The sequence below is a fragment of the Aristolochia californica genome, unplaced genomic scaffold, assembly GCF_029961685.1.
Source record: "Aristolochia californica isolate CCGP_79_NKW_82.1479 unplaced genomic scaffold, dmAriCali1.0.hap1 SCAF_16, whole genome shotgun sequence".
NCBI classification, from domain to species: domain Eukaryota; kingdom Viridiplantae; phylum Streptophyta; class Magnoliopsida; order Piperales; family Aristolochiaceae; genus Aristolochia; species Aristolochia californica.
Window position 1 is genome coordinate 2,392,006 of NW_027181837.1, and position 14,845 is coordinate 2,406,850.

The 14,845-nt window shown below is 42.4% G+C and overlaps 2 long non-coding RNA genes across 2 annotated transcripts in view; one reads left to right on the forward strand and one right to left on the reverse strand.

Annotated features, from left to right (window-relative positions):
* The first annotated feature begins 150 nt into the window (after nt 1-150).
* Nucleotides 151-4,527, forward strand: LOC137953511 (uncharacterized). Its single transcript, XR_011112389.1, has 5 exons — nt 151-398; nt 1,562-1,642; nt 1,900-1,983; nt 3,021-3,059; nt 3,185-4,527. It is a non-coding gene; the product is annotated as an uncharacterized lncRNA (long non-coding RNA).
* A 716-nt stretch (nt 4,528-5,243) lies between these two features.
* Nucleotides 5,244-14,845, reverse strand: part of LOC137953635 (uncharacterized) — a 40,639-nt gene continuing 31,037 nt past the window's right edge. Inside the window, exon 3 of the long non-coding RNA XR_011112398.1 lies at nt 5,244-5,955. This is a non-coding gene — a long non-coding RNA (uncharacterized lncRNA). The remainder of the gene's footprint in view (nt 5,956-14,845) is intronic.

Consider the following 14,845-nt stretch of genomic DNA (forward strand, 5'->3'; position numbering starts at 1 on the left):
TTAATTTTTTTTTGTTAGAATGGATTATTTGGTCATGGCCGGGCCGGATATTGGAGGTTGGTTTTCTAACCCGGTTGGTTTCTTTGGCGACTTGCCTTTTAAATAAGGTTGGGCATCGGATTCTGTTTCAACTTCCTCGGCTCACGCTGTTTCTCATTATTTCTCCTCGCCATTAAAGCGCGAGGGTTCTACCGAGTTGTTTTGAAAACCCAGGAAGATTCCTGCAGTTTTATTATCAGTTGATCTCCTCTGGAGAAGCGACTGTGAGTATTTCTTGGTAAAGCCGTTCTTTAAACTCAAGCCCTTCTTGGTTACGTGTTCTTTCTCTCTTTTATAGAACCATGAAAAACAATCTTCCCCGGAAAGCATTATCTGAAAAGAAAGCAAACCCACGCGAGGTCAGCTCCACCACAGAAATGATTATATCTTAGCTTCTGATTTCCTTAAATTGCCGCGATAATGGTTGTTGATTGAATTATATAAGAAATCGTTGGTACGGATTGCTTTAGAAGGCGGTGTTCATGTGCTCATATTGAACGGATACTTTGTGTTTTTGTCTTCTTTTGCGTTTCCGATGTGCTACTTCAATATCTTGAAGGAGAGGTATGAGAAGGTTGGAGACGAATGTCCAATGAACTTGGGTATCACCAAGAAACTCGGAGGAGGGCTTCCGCTCGTTTCTCTCTCTCGCGTCCGACGTTAAGATCTGGGAACTCTTCCGGTTCTCCCCCGAATTTTCTGTTATTTTAAAATTAATAATATGATGATATTATATAGGTTTACCTGGTTCGATAGGACCCTGTCACCTTACCTTACCGGGTCGGTCAGTTGCACAAACAATGGGATGGGAATCTAGAACTACAGAAAGAGTTGTGAGACAACCTAGAAAATTTCTAGTGCTCTTCAAGAGTAAAAGGAAGAGATGTTTGGTGTTTTCATGAATTCAAATTCTGTAGCAGTGATTCTTGAAAACTATGTATGGGGTCAAGCAATATTCTTCATGTTAATCCCAGCAAGGGATCAACGTTTTAGTTTTAGGATTTTTTGAGTGGTCAGAAATAAAAATAAGAACTAATAACACAAGCTTCTGATATTGCATTGCAAACCCATTCTGTAGCTATGATTCTTGGCAACAATGTAGGGGGTCTAGCAATATTCTTCATGTTAATTCCATCAAGGGAACAACATTTTATTGTAGGATTTGAGTGGTCAGAAGTACGAACTTCTGATATTGCATTCAAAGCCTAAACCTTAGAGGTTATCTTGAATAAGGGTTTTTAGTAAACCAATATTTAGAAGTAGAGTTTCTTTTTTTTTCAATTCAGGAAAGAGTAGGGCCTCGGTCCCCAGTCTAATATGCAGTTTTTTTTTTTTGCATAGCTTGTGGTCTCCCTTTTTTTTTATATATATTATTCCTGGAGGATTTGCTATAGTTTAGCTTACTGAGTTTGCTTACTTGCCCCAATGATTTTCGGTTCCAGATTCCTATATCAAATGTGTATTTTCTGACTATTTATGTCAAGCAAGCTTATCGAAAATCTGTTCATTTTTGCAATCGAAGCAAGGGGCTCTTACTTGTTTGTTACAAAACAATCAGAGGTTGCTCCAGCCATACAATTGAGAATCTAAAACGCTTCTTTCTGTAAGTAAATATATTGCATTCTTTCTTCTTGTTCTGTAGACTGTATATGTTAATGATTTTGCTATCTGGACCTACTCAGAACACTATGTACATTTATTTTTTGTGCTCATAATAAATGTTTGCACATGTTTATTTATGTTTTATGGAATGAATCCCATGTACTGTGATCATTGAGTAAGAATGTTGTAATGACCTTATGTTCAAAAGGGTTGATGATGGTAAATGTTGAGGCACTCACTTTGACCTTTGTATGTTAGATGGCGACAAATGGGATTTTGAGTTTTCAACCATCAATTGACAAAATGTCACATCACCATGCAACATTGTGTGTGCCACAGTAGGTGGGTGACCACTAATTTGGGTAGTTAGACCTTGAGCCTATGACTTTAATTGCTTTCTTATTGAAAACACCCTAATCTTAGTAATTGTGTTGACTCTCTTGTGATATGTCTGATTCCTTTGTAGTGCAATAAGAGGGCATAAATTCATTGTTTAATGCATGTAGATGGGTGGCTTAATTTTGAAAGAATCTCATCCTAAAGACAAATGCAATTTTCAAGAAATCAATAAACAAGATTATGGAATATTTATTTTCATAAGTGATAATAGGAATATCTTAATATAATTAAAAAATTCAAAATTGATTTGATGAACTTTATTTTCTAAAGGAATTTTGGACTAAAAATTTATGTTATTTGAGCCCTATGGATCCCACTTGATGACTTGAATAGGGATTTTTGGTTTATGGATATGTTTAGTCCATGAGTTTTAATCTGAATGCTCATACGAGTCTACAACATTGTAGTCTTAGTGAAAGGTGTTGTAATGATCCTTGAAAACCTACCCCAATCTCAAAGGAGAAAGGGGCCTGCCATCTTGTTGGTTATATTCTGATTTCCTTTTGCCTATAATTTCTTAGTGTTTATTAAAGTATATTTGTTGCTGTATGCCTCTAGGCAATTGAGAATGGTTAGTTTCTTGGTGATATTTTTGATGATTTACCATGCAAGTATCTTAATGGAACACAAACAATTTTGGTGGAGGCTTAATACAGGTCTTATATACTTGCTTTGATTCCATGTAGAAATACATCTAGCTTAAAATAGATGCTACGTTGTACGTCATGCGAAAACCAATGAGGAGTTTTCTCAACATAAGTGATGTAAACTATCTGCTGTAAGTTTATTTTAGTAATTTTAGGAATCTGGTGATACTCAAAAGCTTATATGATAGTGTTCTATTAAAAAAGCCTATATGATTTGATTATTTTCTGTTGTCCATAGTATATAGATTGATAAATAAAGTTAAAGATAACTTTTCAGATTCAAATTCTGAATAGTCAAATGTTTTCTAATATTTTGGTATTTGTTTCTTCCAGCATTGTGCTGACCTGTTTGTTGCTCAGTTTATTTCTCTGGTAAGTCCGTACTCTTGTTGATCCCTCCATTTAAATAACTCTATTTTGTTTCTTCATTAAAAATTTGAAGGCACATTTCACATATTTCTTTATTGTCATTCAATCTTTTTATTTTTTTGTTGTAGATGTTGCGAGAGGTTATCAGCTTACCAATGATTACACGCAGCCTTTTCCATGCTGCACTTCTCAACCTTCTGGTAGCATAATTCCAGTTTAGTTGAGCACTTGACAGCTACAGAGGTTGCTGAGGTACCTTTTGCTTCATCCAGTTGTGGCCAGAATTAAATCTGGGTATCCATGTGAGCAGTGCTATTTGAATAGAACCCACGCACTGCTTAATGCAAATCTACCAGTATCACTGCTACAATTGGATTAATTGGTCCAACTATCTTAGATAGTCTGTGTGGTAGCCGTGCCAGATCCTTGCCGCTTGCCACAAACAACTCTGCAGGCAATACAAAAATTTTCTTATTATCAATCAAATGGTCAGTAACAATTCTATCTTACAACTCCAGCTCTGGCAACAATGTCAAAGACAACATACTCAGCAACATCACAACAGAAGGAAATATGATTGTTGGTGGAACAGAACCTACCATCGGCATGTGAAGTATGAGTTGTGGATCCACTGGGTCCTCAGAGCCCCTTGGAATGGGGAACATGGTAGGTAGGCTTGTCATTTTGCTCTTAGCTTGACCTGTCTAAACCTCGCTAATATCAGCCGAATATCAAAGTTTTGATTTGAACCCAAAAATTGGCACCTCAAAATCGGGTTGCTGCCTGTGGTAAAGATGTGTCTTAGTCTTAATCAGAAGGGAATGATCAATGGTGGGTTCATCAAGTGCCCAACGGATATGCATCAAGGGACTGATGGTAAGTGGTTCTATGTCTGGTGGGGACATCGATATATCAGCCAGTCACAAGTGGAAGTATGGTATATGCAGCGGCAACTGCCTCAGCGTGCACACCGAAGCTTTGTTCCATGAATCATGCCTTGAACCAGCAAAAGTTGTGGCAGCATCAGCTAGAGCAACGACTACCCCTACATCAGCAAATTGGCTATCCAATGCTGCACATGCACACTGGTGTTTTACCTGATTAAATGGGTTCAGTGTCTCATATTAGTTAAAAAACAGATGTGTCAGCAGGTGCTCCAGTAACTGAGCTCAGAGGTGGGGCCAATGGATTCTCCACAAATGAGCAGGCACATGACTGCAGGTAATGTTTGGTTGGGGACAGTAATGTTTTGCCATGCTAGTGCAGGGGAAGAATATGATTTCAATATAGATAGGACTTTGGTCTGAGGTGTAAATCGTTTTTGTTTCTGATCTTGTAGATACAAAAAGACAAGTTATAAACGTAAAGCCATTTTGGTTAGTAGTAAGGATAAAATTTTCTTTAAAACTCAATGTGGTGCGGACAGAAGATTACCTCTTTTGTGGCTTCTTTGTGTTCCTTTTGTTTTTATTTTTTTCTTCTTTCTTTCAACGAACCAAAAGGTATTATATTATATCATTACTTGTTCTCTTTATCGTTCTTGGGATGCATCTTTCATGTTGAACTACGTCTTTCTATCGTGATCTCAATTAAGGGATTGATTGTGTAATTGGGTGTCTCTGAAAAATATTCCAAATTTCTTTATCGTGTTAGTAATAGTGCTGGAAATTTTTAAAAATGATGTTCACACTGCAGATAAAGTATAGCCTTGGAATTTCCCACTTCGATACTCGTTCTCTGTTGCTTCTCTCTTCCCCACTTTTGAAGTTGCGCCATACTTGAAATAGATAGTGGCAATTCTGAATCTTCTTCACATGAATGTTATTTTGTTCTTAAAGCGTAGGACTTTGGCTTGCCTATGTATATTAAATGCTCATTTTGATCAGTTACCAAGAGACTGTCAATAGGTTCGTATCTCCTAGATAGCGTAGAAACAACTCACTAAATGTTAAAACTGGAATTTACAGGGGGTTTTTTTCTTTGTTTTTTATATAAAAAAAAGGTTTCTCCACTGGTTCAATAACGGGCAAAAAATATCCAGCACTATTATTAAGATATGGAAATTCAGTACATTTTTCAAAGATACCGAATTACAGAAAGAAGGACACTAACATGCAAGATGGAGCCTTTCAAGACAGAAATTTTCTATAAGTAATGATTTAATGTAACATCTTTTTAGATCTTTATATTGCAGGTCATGAGCAGAAAGAAAGAAAAAAAGAAAGAAGAGGTTTTCTCTCCATTGAATGTTTAGAATTTTCTCTCTGACATGACTACTCTGTAAGCACCACAAAAAAATGAGTTTGAAAGAAAGAATTATCATTAACTGTTAACCAAACGGCTTTGCATCTATAACTTGTCTTTTGTATTAACAAGATGCAGTTCTATCTGCACTAGTATTGTTAACGGAACCTCCTTTGCAACTCCATGGGAGAGTTTCTAATGCTGTCAAACAGAACCATGTGTCTGCGAGCTCAGTTCTGGCATCGCAACATTACCTGCAGTCATATGTTATCTCATCTGTTAAGAATGTGCTGCTCCCAACTCAGCTGCTGTGGACTCATTGGCCCTTGCTAGTTCATCTATTGCGAACAAATACGCGAGACACCGTTGAACCCATTTGACTTTGGAGAGCCAATTTACTGCTGTATTGACTGCTAGTGCTAACTGTCTCCAATGCAGCAAATGGGCTCTGTTGAAGAAGATGAAGTTGAAGAAAAATTCCCTCCTGTTTCGACTAAGCTGCATTTTTGCGAAGGCAACAGAGGCCTGAGTTTGCAGTATCATCCAGAGCCGATTTGTAGATTCAAACCAAAACTTGATACTTGGCTGATATTAGCAATCTGGTCTATAGTGTTCTAGCTAAGAGGAGATGATGACAAGCCCCCATGAAAACTTTCTGTTGAATTTATGGAAAAGAGAAACACTTCATTGACTTCATTAACTTTTTATAATCAGAATATTTGAACCTCTATTTATAATAAAGGAAGGTAGTAGAGTCCAATTACAATAAAACTATTTTTATCCTAATTACACCCAAACTCTAACACTTAAAGATAAGTCCCAGCATAATCAAGTAACTTAATATAGATAAAAAACAAATATAACTCAAACTAGAACTCTTATAGGAAAACAAACATAACTCAAACTAGAACTCTTATAGGACGTGACCATAAGATAAAGATGTCTTTGTGAGTCCTTCTTGATCTTCCAACTTATGTGATAAGGATGTTAGCTTGTGGTAACCATGGTGAGTCCTACTTCTTATGTGTTTGGGCACATCTTGTGGGCCTTCCTTGGTCGTGTGGTCCATCTTTTTTTTTTTTTTAAATGATGTGGCCCATCTTATAATACTCTTAGATATGTGGGCCTTCCTTGGTCGCGTAGGCTTGGGCTTATCTTCCAACACTCCCTATGCTTACCGTGTTCCCCATCCCTGGGACCCTGACAACCCAGTGGACCCACTACTCATATTTCCCATGCCAACAGTAGGTTCTATTCCAACAACTGTCATCTTTTCCAGGTGTTGATGCAGAATATATTGCTTTTGACATTGTTGCCACAACCTGAGTTGTAATAGAGATTCATTGTTGTCGATTTGATTGCCAATAAGAAGATTAGTATTGCCTGTGGAGTTGTTTGTGGCAAGTGGCAAACATCTGAAATGGGTACCAGAATCTATTTGAGAATGTTGGGTCAAGTAACACAATTGTAATAGTGATACTGGGAGAGTTGCATTAAGAAGTGTCTGGGTTCTACTCAGAATGCTAGGAGAAGGCAATTGTTGATTCACGATTGAAATAACCTTGCTCATAGGTATACTCAAATTTAAATTCTGTCCACAACTGGATGAAGCACTAAGGTAGCTCAACTGCCCCCTAGCTGACAAGGAGCTCAATCTATCTTTTGGAATCTGGAAAGTAATCAAATCATGAGCTTGTGACTTAAAGACTCTTAGCTCTAATCACTATAAGTCATAAAATTTTTGTAAGGATCAAGGCGCTAACCAGGTAACCAAAAGCTCAAGCTTATCAAAAAGGTACATTTCCCTTTCCTTATAGTGAAGAGGTGAGACGGAGGATGAAGCCATGGTGTGGCCAGACACCAAGGCCGAAGACTGCAAGTCCAATGCACAACAACAACAGCGACGACCAAGGCCAAGTGCAATGGCACGGCCCAGAGGGGCGCACGCATATGGCCGGCCTGAAATCAGCTGCAGAGGAAGAAGAAATACTTGAGTTTGCCAGACGGATGGCCAAGCAGCAAGACGCGCAACAACCCTAGCAGCCGGCCGAGACAAAAACCATAAATGCAACAGATGTGCGTGTGACGCACACACAACAGAACACGCACATGGCCCAGGCAGAAGGCGCATTGGGTTGCCGAAGGTGGAATGTGCACGCGGCGCAGAAGCAGTGGGCGCGCGCGAGCGCATGAAGCAACAACGCAGGCGCCCAACGCATTTGGGGTTGCCATGAGGGTTCCGCAACGCGCGCGTGTGGGCGCATGCAAAGTGGCGAAATCCGGGAGGTTGCCATTTCGAGGGAGATTCTTCTTTGGCCACTCCCATACGTTCCCTATGGCAACTAGGACTCATTTTAAGTATGATTTGAATGTTGATTGGGCGGCCAAACGTATGGAGACACTTAAGATGTCCACATACAAGATTGAGTCCAAGAGGTTTGTAAGGGATCAAATCAAGGGATTTGAATGGGGAGAGACTCTCTTCTCATTGGATGGAAGGGAGAGACTCCAGGGGGTCGAAGCCTATAAATACCAAGGCACTCGACCCTTGTTGAGAAAGCTTGTATAGCACGTGAGGGAGAGAATTGTAGAGAGACTCTGGTCCTCCCACTTGGACGACAAACATTGTATTTGCAGTCATCAATACAAGGTATTCTCCCCCTCTAATCCTCTTGGTTTCCTTTGTTTTTATATTGTTGTTCAACTTGGGGGGAAGGAGCATTGTGACGACGATTTAGGGAAAGAGGTTGTACTGTTTTTGAAGGACTGAAAGCAGGCTACACAAGGCTTAGAATTTCCGCCAGCCTAAAGGAGTTTAGGCTCGTCTAAACCCGTGACAAGCTGGTATCAGCGCATACGTTGCAATCAATGGCTTCCACAAGTGGAGAAGATGCTTCAAGAGCCAAAGAATAAGTAAGTGACATTAACTTTCGTTTTACAACTCTTGAGCAACGTTTGGACAGCGTTGAAAACCTTTATACGAACTGGGAGGAGTTCGTTCAAAGGATGATTGAGAGCATCAGTCAACTCCGAATTGGCTCAGAGGATTTGAGGAAGACGTCCATTCAGCTATTGCCGTCATGAGGGTGGAGGTGGAACAATTGGGGAAGGACGTCAAAGACCTCTCTGGGGAGATGCGTGCAAGACTCTCCTTGTGCGAACAAGCCTTGGCAAATGGAGGGGCTGTTCACGCACAAGCAAAGATCAAGGTGCCTGATCCAAAGTCTTTCACCGGAAAGAGAGACGCGGAAGTCAGAAATAATTTTCTATGGCAAGTGGAGCAATACTTCCATGCTAGCAAGCTCACCAACGATCAAACAAAGGTTAGTACTGCTGCTATGTTCCTGGCCGATGATGCAATTCATTGGTGGAGGCGTATGGGAGATGAGCAAGAGGGAGAAGAACCTATCCAAACTTGGGACGACTTCAAGAGAGTTACGAAGACAGTTCTTTCCGGAGGACGTAGAGTACCAAGCAAGGAAGGAATTACGGGCATTATCTCAAAAAGATACCATTCGAGAATATGTGCAATCTTTTACATCTCTAATGCTGTGCATCTCCAATATGTCGGATGAAGACCGAATCTTCTCTTTTCTTGCTGGCCTTCGTCCATGGGCTGAGCAGGAATTGAGAAGGAGAGAGGTGAAAAACTCTAACTTCAGCATTGGCTACTGCTAAAAAATTAACCAGATATGAAAGGAAACATGATTCGGTTAATAAGAACAATACTACGGACAATGGTGTTGTTAAGAATAATTTTAAAAAGAAGGATAAAAATGAGAAGAAGCCTTGGTCAAAAGAGGCCAAGGCCAGGCCGAAAGAGAAGAAGAAGACGGACAAAGCAAAGAAGAAGGTTTGGTGCTTCATTTGTGATGGAGAACACTTTGCAAGGGATTGCCCAAAGAAGCGTCTCCTCAATGCTGCCCAGACCGAACTTGGGGATGGTGGAACTGAGCCTAGAATGGGCTCTTTAACATTGCTGAATGTTGTTCGTTCAAGGGGAGAACGAGACCCTCCACTTCAGGTAAGACCTCTTAAAGAACTTCTCTTTATTAGCTTAACACTTGCTGGACGCCTAGAGAAAGCAATGGTGGATACTGGCGCCACACACAACTTTTTATATGAAGAGGAAGTTAAACGCCTAGGGCTTTGAGGGGAGAAGGATGGCAGCAAGATGAAAGTTGTTAATTCTACGACTCGTGAGGTCCAAGGAGTTTCCAAGGACGTCCCTATTGTGATAGGTAAGTGGGTTGGCTCTCTAAACTTCACTATTGTCCCCATGGACGATTTTAATGTAATATTGGGCATGAAATTCTTTTCAGTTTGTAAGGCTTTTATTATGCCGAATTTGGGTTTGGTGGGGATTATGGACGAAAGGGATCCTTGTACCATTTCTGAAATTGACGCCAAAGATGTAAACAACAAGGACTTAATGATTTCGGCCTTCCAGCTTAAGAAAGGACTTAAGTAGGGTCGCTCTACCTACATAGCATCTCTTTGTGCTGTTGAATAGGTGGAGTCCACGCCCACCCCCTAGGAGATTCAAACTATTTTGCATGAGTTCAAGGACGTCATGCCGGAACAACTTCCTGCCCAATTACCACCTAGGAGAGGGGTGGACCTTTGCATTGAATTAGAACCAGGAGCAAAGAAGCCAGCCAAAGCACCATATAGAATGGCGCCCAAGGAGTTGGACGAATTGCGCAAGCAACTTAGTGAATTGCTGGACACTGGGTTCATCAAACCAAGTAAGGCACCCTATGGAGCTCCTGTTTTGTTTCAAACAAAGAAGAATGGAAGCATGAGGCTCTGCATTGATTATAGGGCGCTCAACAAGGTAACTTTTAAAACCAAGTACCCCATTCCACTTATTGCTGACCTATTTGATCAATTAAGGGAGGCAAGGGTATTCTCTAAGCTAGACTTGCGTAGTGGTTACTATCAAGTCCGAATAGCCGAAGGAGATGAGGGGGACGACTTGTGTGACCAGGTATGAGTTCATGGTTATGCCTTTCGGCTTGACCAATGCACTTGCCACTTTCTGCACTCTTATGAGCGAGGTATTTTCCGAGTACTTGGACCATTTTGTAGTTGTATACTTGGATGATATAGTAGTGTACAACAAAGACTTGGAGGAGCACAAAGAGCACCTTCGCAAGGTGTTTCACACTTTAAGAAAGAACCAACTGTATGTAAAGAAAGAGAAGTGTTCATTTGGGCTACAAGAAGTGTTCTTTCTTGGACATTGGATAGGGGGAGGACGGATTTGGATGGACAGCAAAAAAGTCGAGGCCATAAGGGATTGGCCAACTCCCACTAAGGTGCATGAATTAAGAAGTTTCCTTTGTCTTGCTAACTATTACAGGAGATTCATCAAGGGGTTTTCAGCACTTGCCGCCCCCTTGACTGACCTTCTCAAGAAGGACTATTCTTGGCATTGGACGGAAGGATGGCAACAGTCCTTTCAGCAACTCAAAGACTCCATGATGGCTGAACCGGTGCTGCAACTTGCTGACTTTAGCAAGCCATTTGAGGTGCACACGGATGCCTCAAATTTTGCCATTGGAGGAGTGTTGGAGCAAGAAGGACACCCTGTCGCCTATGAGAGTAGGAAACTCAATGAAACTGAGCAACGATATACTGTTCAAGAAAGGGAAATGACTGCTGTAATACACTGTGTACGTACTTGGAGTCACTATCTATTAGGCTCCAAGTTTATTGTAAAAACTGATAATGTTGCTTCTAGCTACTTCTTGACGCAGAAAAAGCTCAGCCTGAAGTAAGCTCGGTGGCAAGATTTCTTGGCCGAGTTTGACTTTGAGATGATGTACAAGGCGGGGAAAGCCAATGCTGCTGCAGATGCCTTAAGCAGAAATACGGGCTTTGCTACGCCTTTTGATGGAGAGAAGGGCAAAAGGGTATTGGCGCACATACAGTGCACAGCATCAGAAAGCATTCAAACTTGTGCTACACAAGACAGCAACACACCAGTACAAACCAGCAACGAGCCAACACAATCAGCAGCAAAATCGCATTTTTTGCATGCAACACACGCGACACATCAACCGGCACTCACGGAAGCAGCAAGTGCGCAATGAAATGAAACGTGCACGCGCGGAAGAGGCAGATGCGCGCGTGTTGCTATGCGATCAACGCTCGACAACCCCAACTTGCGATGTGGCAGACGACAGGCCCTTCACGCACATCACGCACGATGCGGTAGCGGCTGCGCGAGACGGATACGAGCACGGCGCACGCGCACGGACTCAGGCACGCACAGTGCACAGGAGGCGAGCACGGGAAAACACTTACGGTGTGGCTTTTGCAACCGAAACGGATGCCGTTTTTTGTTTCCAGGCTCTTTCGGCCATAACCCAGGTTAGTGCCACCATTCTTGACAGAATTCGCACTAGTCTTCGCCAAGATGCCCAGGCCTATGGCATTGTGCAGGCCGCTGCATTAGGCAAAACGAGACGATTTTGGCTTGAGGATGGATTGCTCACGACCAAAGGTAACGGACTTTACGTGCCAAAGTATGACAACTTATGGTGTGACCTCTTGAGGGAATGTCATGATTCTTTGTAGGCAGGACATCCAGGTCAAAGAAGGATGTTGGCCTTGCTCTCTGGCCAGTATTATTGGCCAGACTTGGAGAGCGATGTGGAGGAATTTGTGCGCACGTCTTATCTATCAACAGGATAAGATCGAACAAAGAAAGCCTAGAGGCTTGTTACAGCCTTTGCCCATTCCAAAACGGCCGTGGGAGTCTATTTCAATGGACTTCATTTCTGGTTTGCGCAAGAAAGACGGGCTAGGGTCTATCATGGTAGTGGTGGACCGTTTTTCGAAGTACGGAACATTCGTAGCAGTGCCAAGTGATTGTACAACGGAGGAGGCTGCTCGAGCATTCATGGCATAGGTGGTGAAGCACTGGGGCGTGCCCACAACGATCATAAGTGATCGTGACCCCAGGTTCACAGGAAAATTCTGGACCGAGTTATTTAAACTATTGGGAACTACTCTTAATTTTTCCACTAGTTTTTATCCTCAAACTGATGGCCAAACTGAGCGCATAAACGCTTTGTTGGAGCAATATTTGGCCACTATGTTGCAGCTAATCAAAAGAATTGGCCAGACTTACTGGATGTGGTCTAGTTCTCATACAACTTGCAGAAATCTGAATCCACAGGGCATAGTCCTTTTGAGTTGGCAACAGGACAACAGCCCTTAGTGCCTATGGGACTCATTCCAGATACCTCACAGAAGAGTCCAGCAGCCCATCAGCTGACAAAACAGAATTGGCGCAGATCTTACTACATAAGGCAGCTAAAAACATGAAGAAGTATGCTAATTTGAAGAGGAGGGCATCTTCTTTCAAGGTAGGTGACCAAATCCTTATGAAACTAAGACCTGAACAATTTCATCACCAAAGAAGCAAGAACAAAAGTCTTTTGAAGAAATATGAAGGCCCCTTTCCTATCATTGAACGTGTAGGCAACCTAGCCTACAAATTGCAGCTGCCGAAAAGGTTTAAGTTCCACAATGTTTTTCATGTATCAAACCTTAAACCTTATTTTGAAGACCCGGACCCGGATAAAATAGTTGACCCAAGGGCTCCAATGGATGTATTAACTACTTTTGTAAACAAAGTAGAGTATATTATTGCAGATCGAGAGGAGCGCCAAAGGGGCAAGCCCCGGAGGACGCAATACTTGATCAAGTGGCAGGTCAACCGGAAAGCAAGGCAACATGGCAAGACGTTGTAGAATTGTGGCAGTTCGAGAAGGAGGAGGCAGACTACCGCCAGGGGACACAGACGAGGGCGCCTGCCTTATGATGGTGGGAGTATGAGACGAAGGATGAAGCCATGGTGTGGCCAGACACCAAGGCCGAAGATTGTGCAAGTCCAGTGCACAACAACAACAGCGACGGCCAAGGCCAAGTGCAATGGCATGGCCCAGAGGAGCGCACGCATATGGCCGGCCCGACATCAGTTGCAGAGGAAGAAGACATACTTGAGCTTGCCAGACGGATGGCCAGCCAGCAAGACGCGCAATGACCTCAACAGCCGGCCGAGACAGAAACCGTAAACGCAACAGAAGCGCGCAGCGCACAGTAAGCAAAATGCGCGCGCGCGCACGGCCCAGGCAGAAGGCACATTGGCGTTTGGGGTTGCCGAAGGTGGAATGCGCACACGGCGCTGAAGTTGTGGGCGTGCAAGTGCATGAAGCAACAACGCGGGTGCCTAACGCATTTAGGGTTGCCATGCTGGTTCCGCAACGCGCGCGTGCGGGCGCATGCTAAGTGGTGAAATCCAGGAGGTTGCCATTTCGGGGGAAATTCTTCTTTGGCCACTCCCATATGTTCCTTATGACAAGTAGGACTCATTTTAAGTATGATTTGAATGTTGATTGGGCGGCCAAACATATGGAGACACTTAGGACGTCCACATACAAGATTGAGTCCAAGAGGTAGTTGTAAGGGATCAAATCAAGGGATTTGAATGGGGGGACTCCAGGGGGTCGAAGCCTATAAATACCAAGGCATTCGACCATTGTAGATTCATTTACCATCTTGTAGAGAAAGCTTGTATAGCACGTGAGGGAGAGAATTGTAGAGAGACTCTGGTCCTCCCACTTGGACAGCCAACATTGTATTTGCAGTCATCAATACAAGGTATTCTCCCCCTCTAATCCTCTTGGTTTCCTTTGTTTTTATATTGCTGTTCGACTTGGGGGGAAGGAGCATTGTGATGACGATTTAGGGAAGGAGGCTGTACTGTTTTCAAAGGACTGAAAGCAGGCCACACGAGGCTTAGAATTTCCGCCAGACTAAAGGAGTTTAGGCTCGTTTAAACCCGTGACAACAGGACACAACACCCACGAGTCAGCCTAATCGAGTCAAGGGCAGATTGCTGGCTTCCTTACCAACATTCTCCCCACCCAGCATATGCCTACAACACCTTCATAGTGCAGCACTTCCTGTGCCTGCCTACAGCAGCCACCCATAGCATATTACCTGCCCTACATACTAAGGGCAGGATACTGACCTCTTGCCACAAATCCCCCTCACCAGCATTTGCCTATGGCACCTTGGTAGATCAGCATTTTCTGTGCTTGCCTGTAGCACCTCCATAGATCAACATTTCCTGAGCTTGCTCACAGCCAACTCCTGCCCGCACCAGTGCTTGAACCTATGACCTGCTCTAATACCAATTCTTGCACTACGTGGTGTCTCAAGAGGGAGGGTTGAACTGAGAGTAAAATTAAAATTTCAGCGCTTAATGTTCAAGTAAAAATAAATGGGCAAAATCTAATGTAAAAATGCCCAATACAAAGGAAGTTAAAAAATTTTGTTTTCGATATTCTCCTAATGGTAATCATTGCCCAAGAACTCTTACTCATAAAAATTCACTATTTAGATCCTACTAAAAAAATACAAAGATTTCGGCTCTGTTTAGACCAAGTGTAATACCCAACAATACTATACACAATCTCTCTCCAAGAGGTTTTCTACAACTAGAATCCGATTCTAGTGGACGCTTT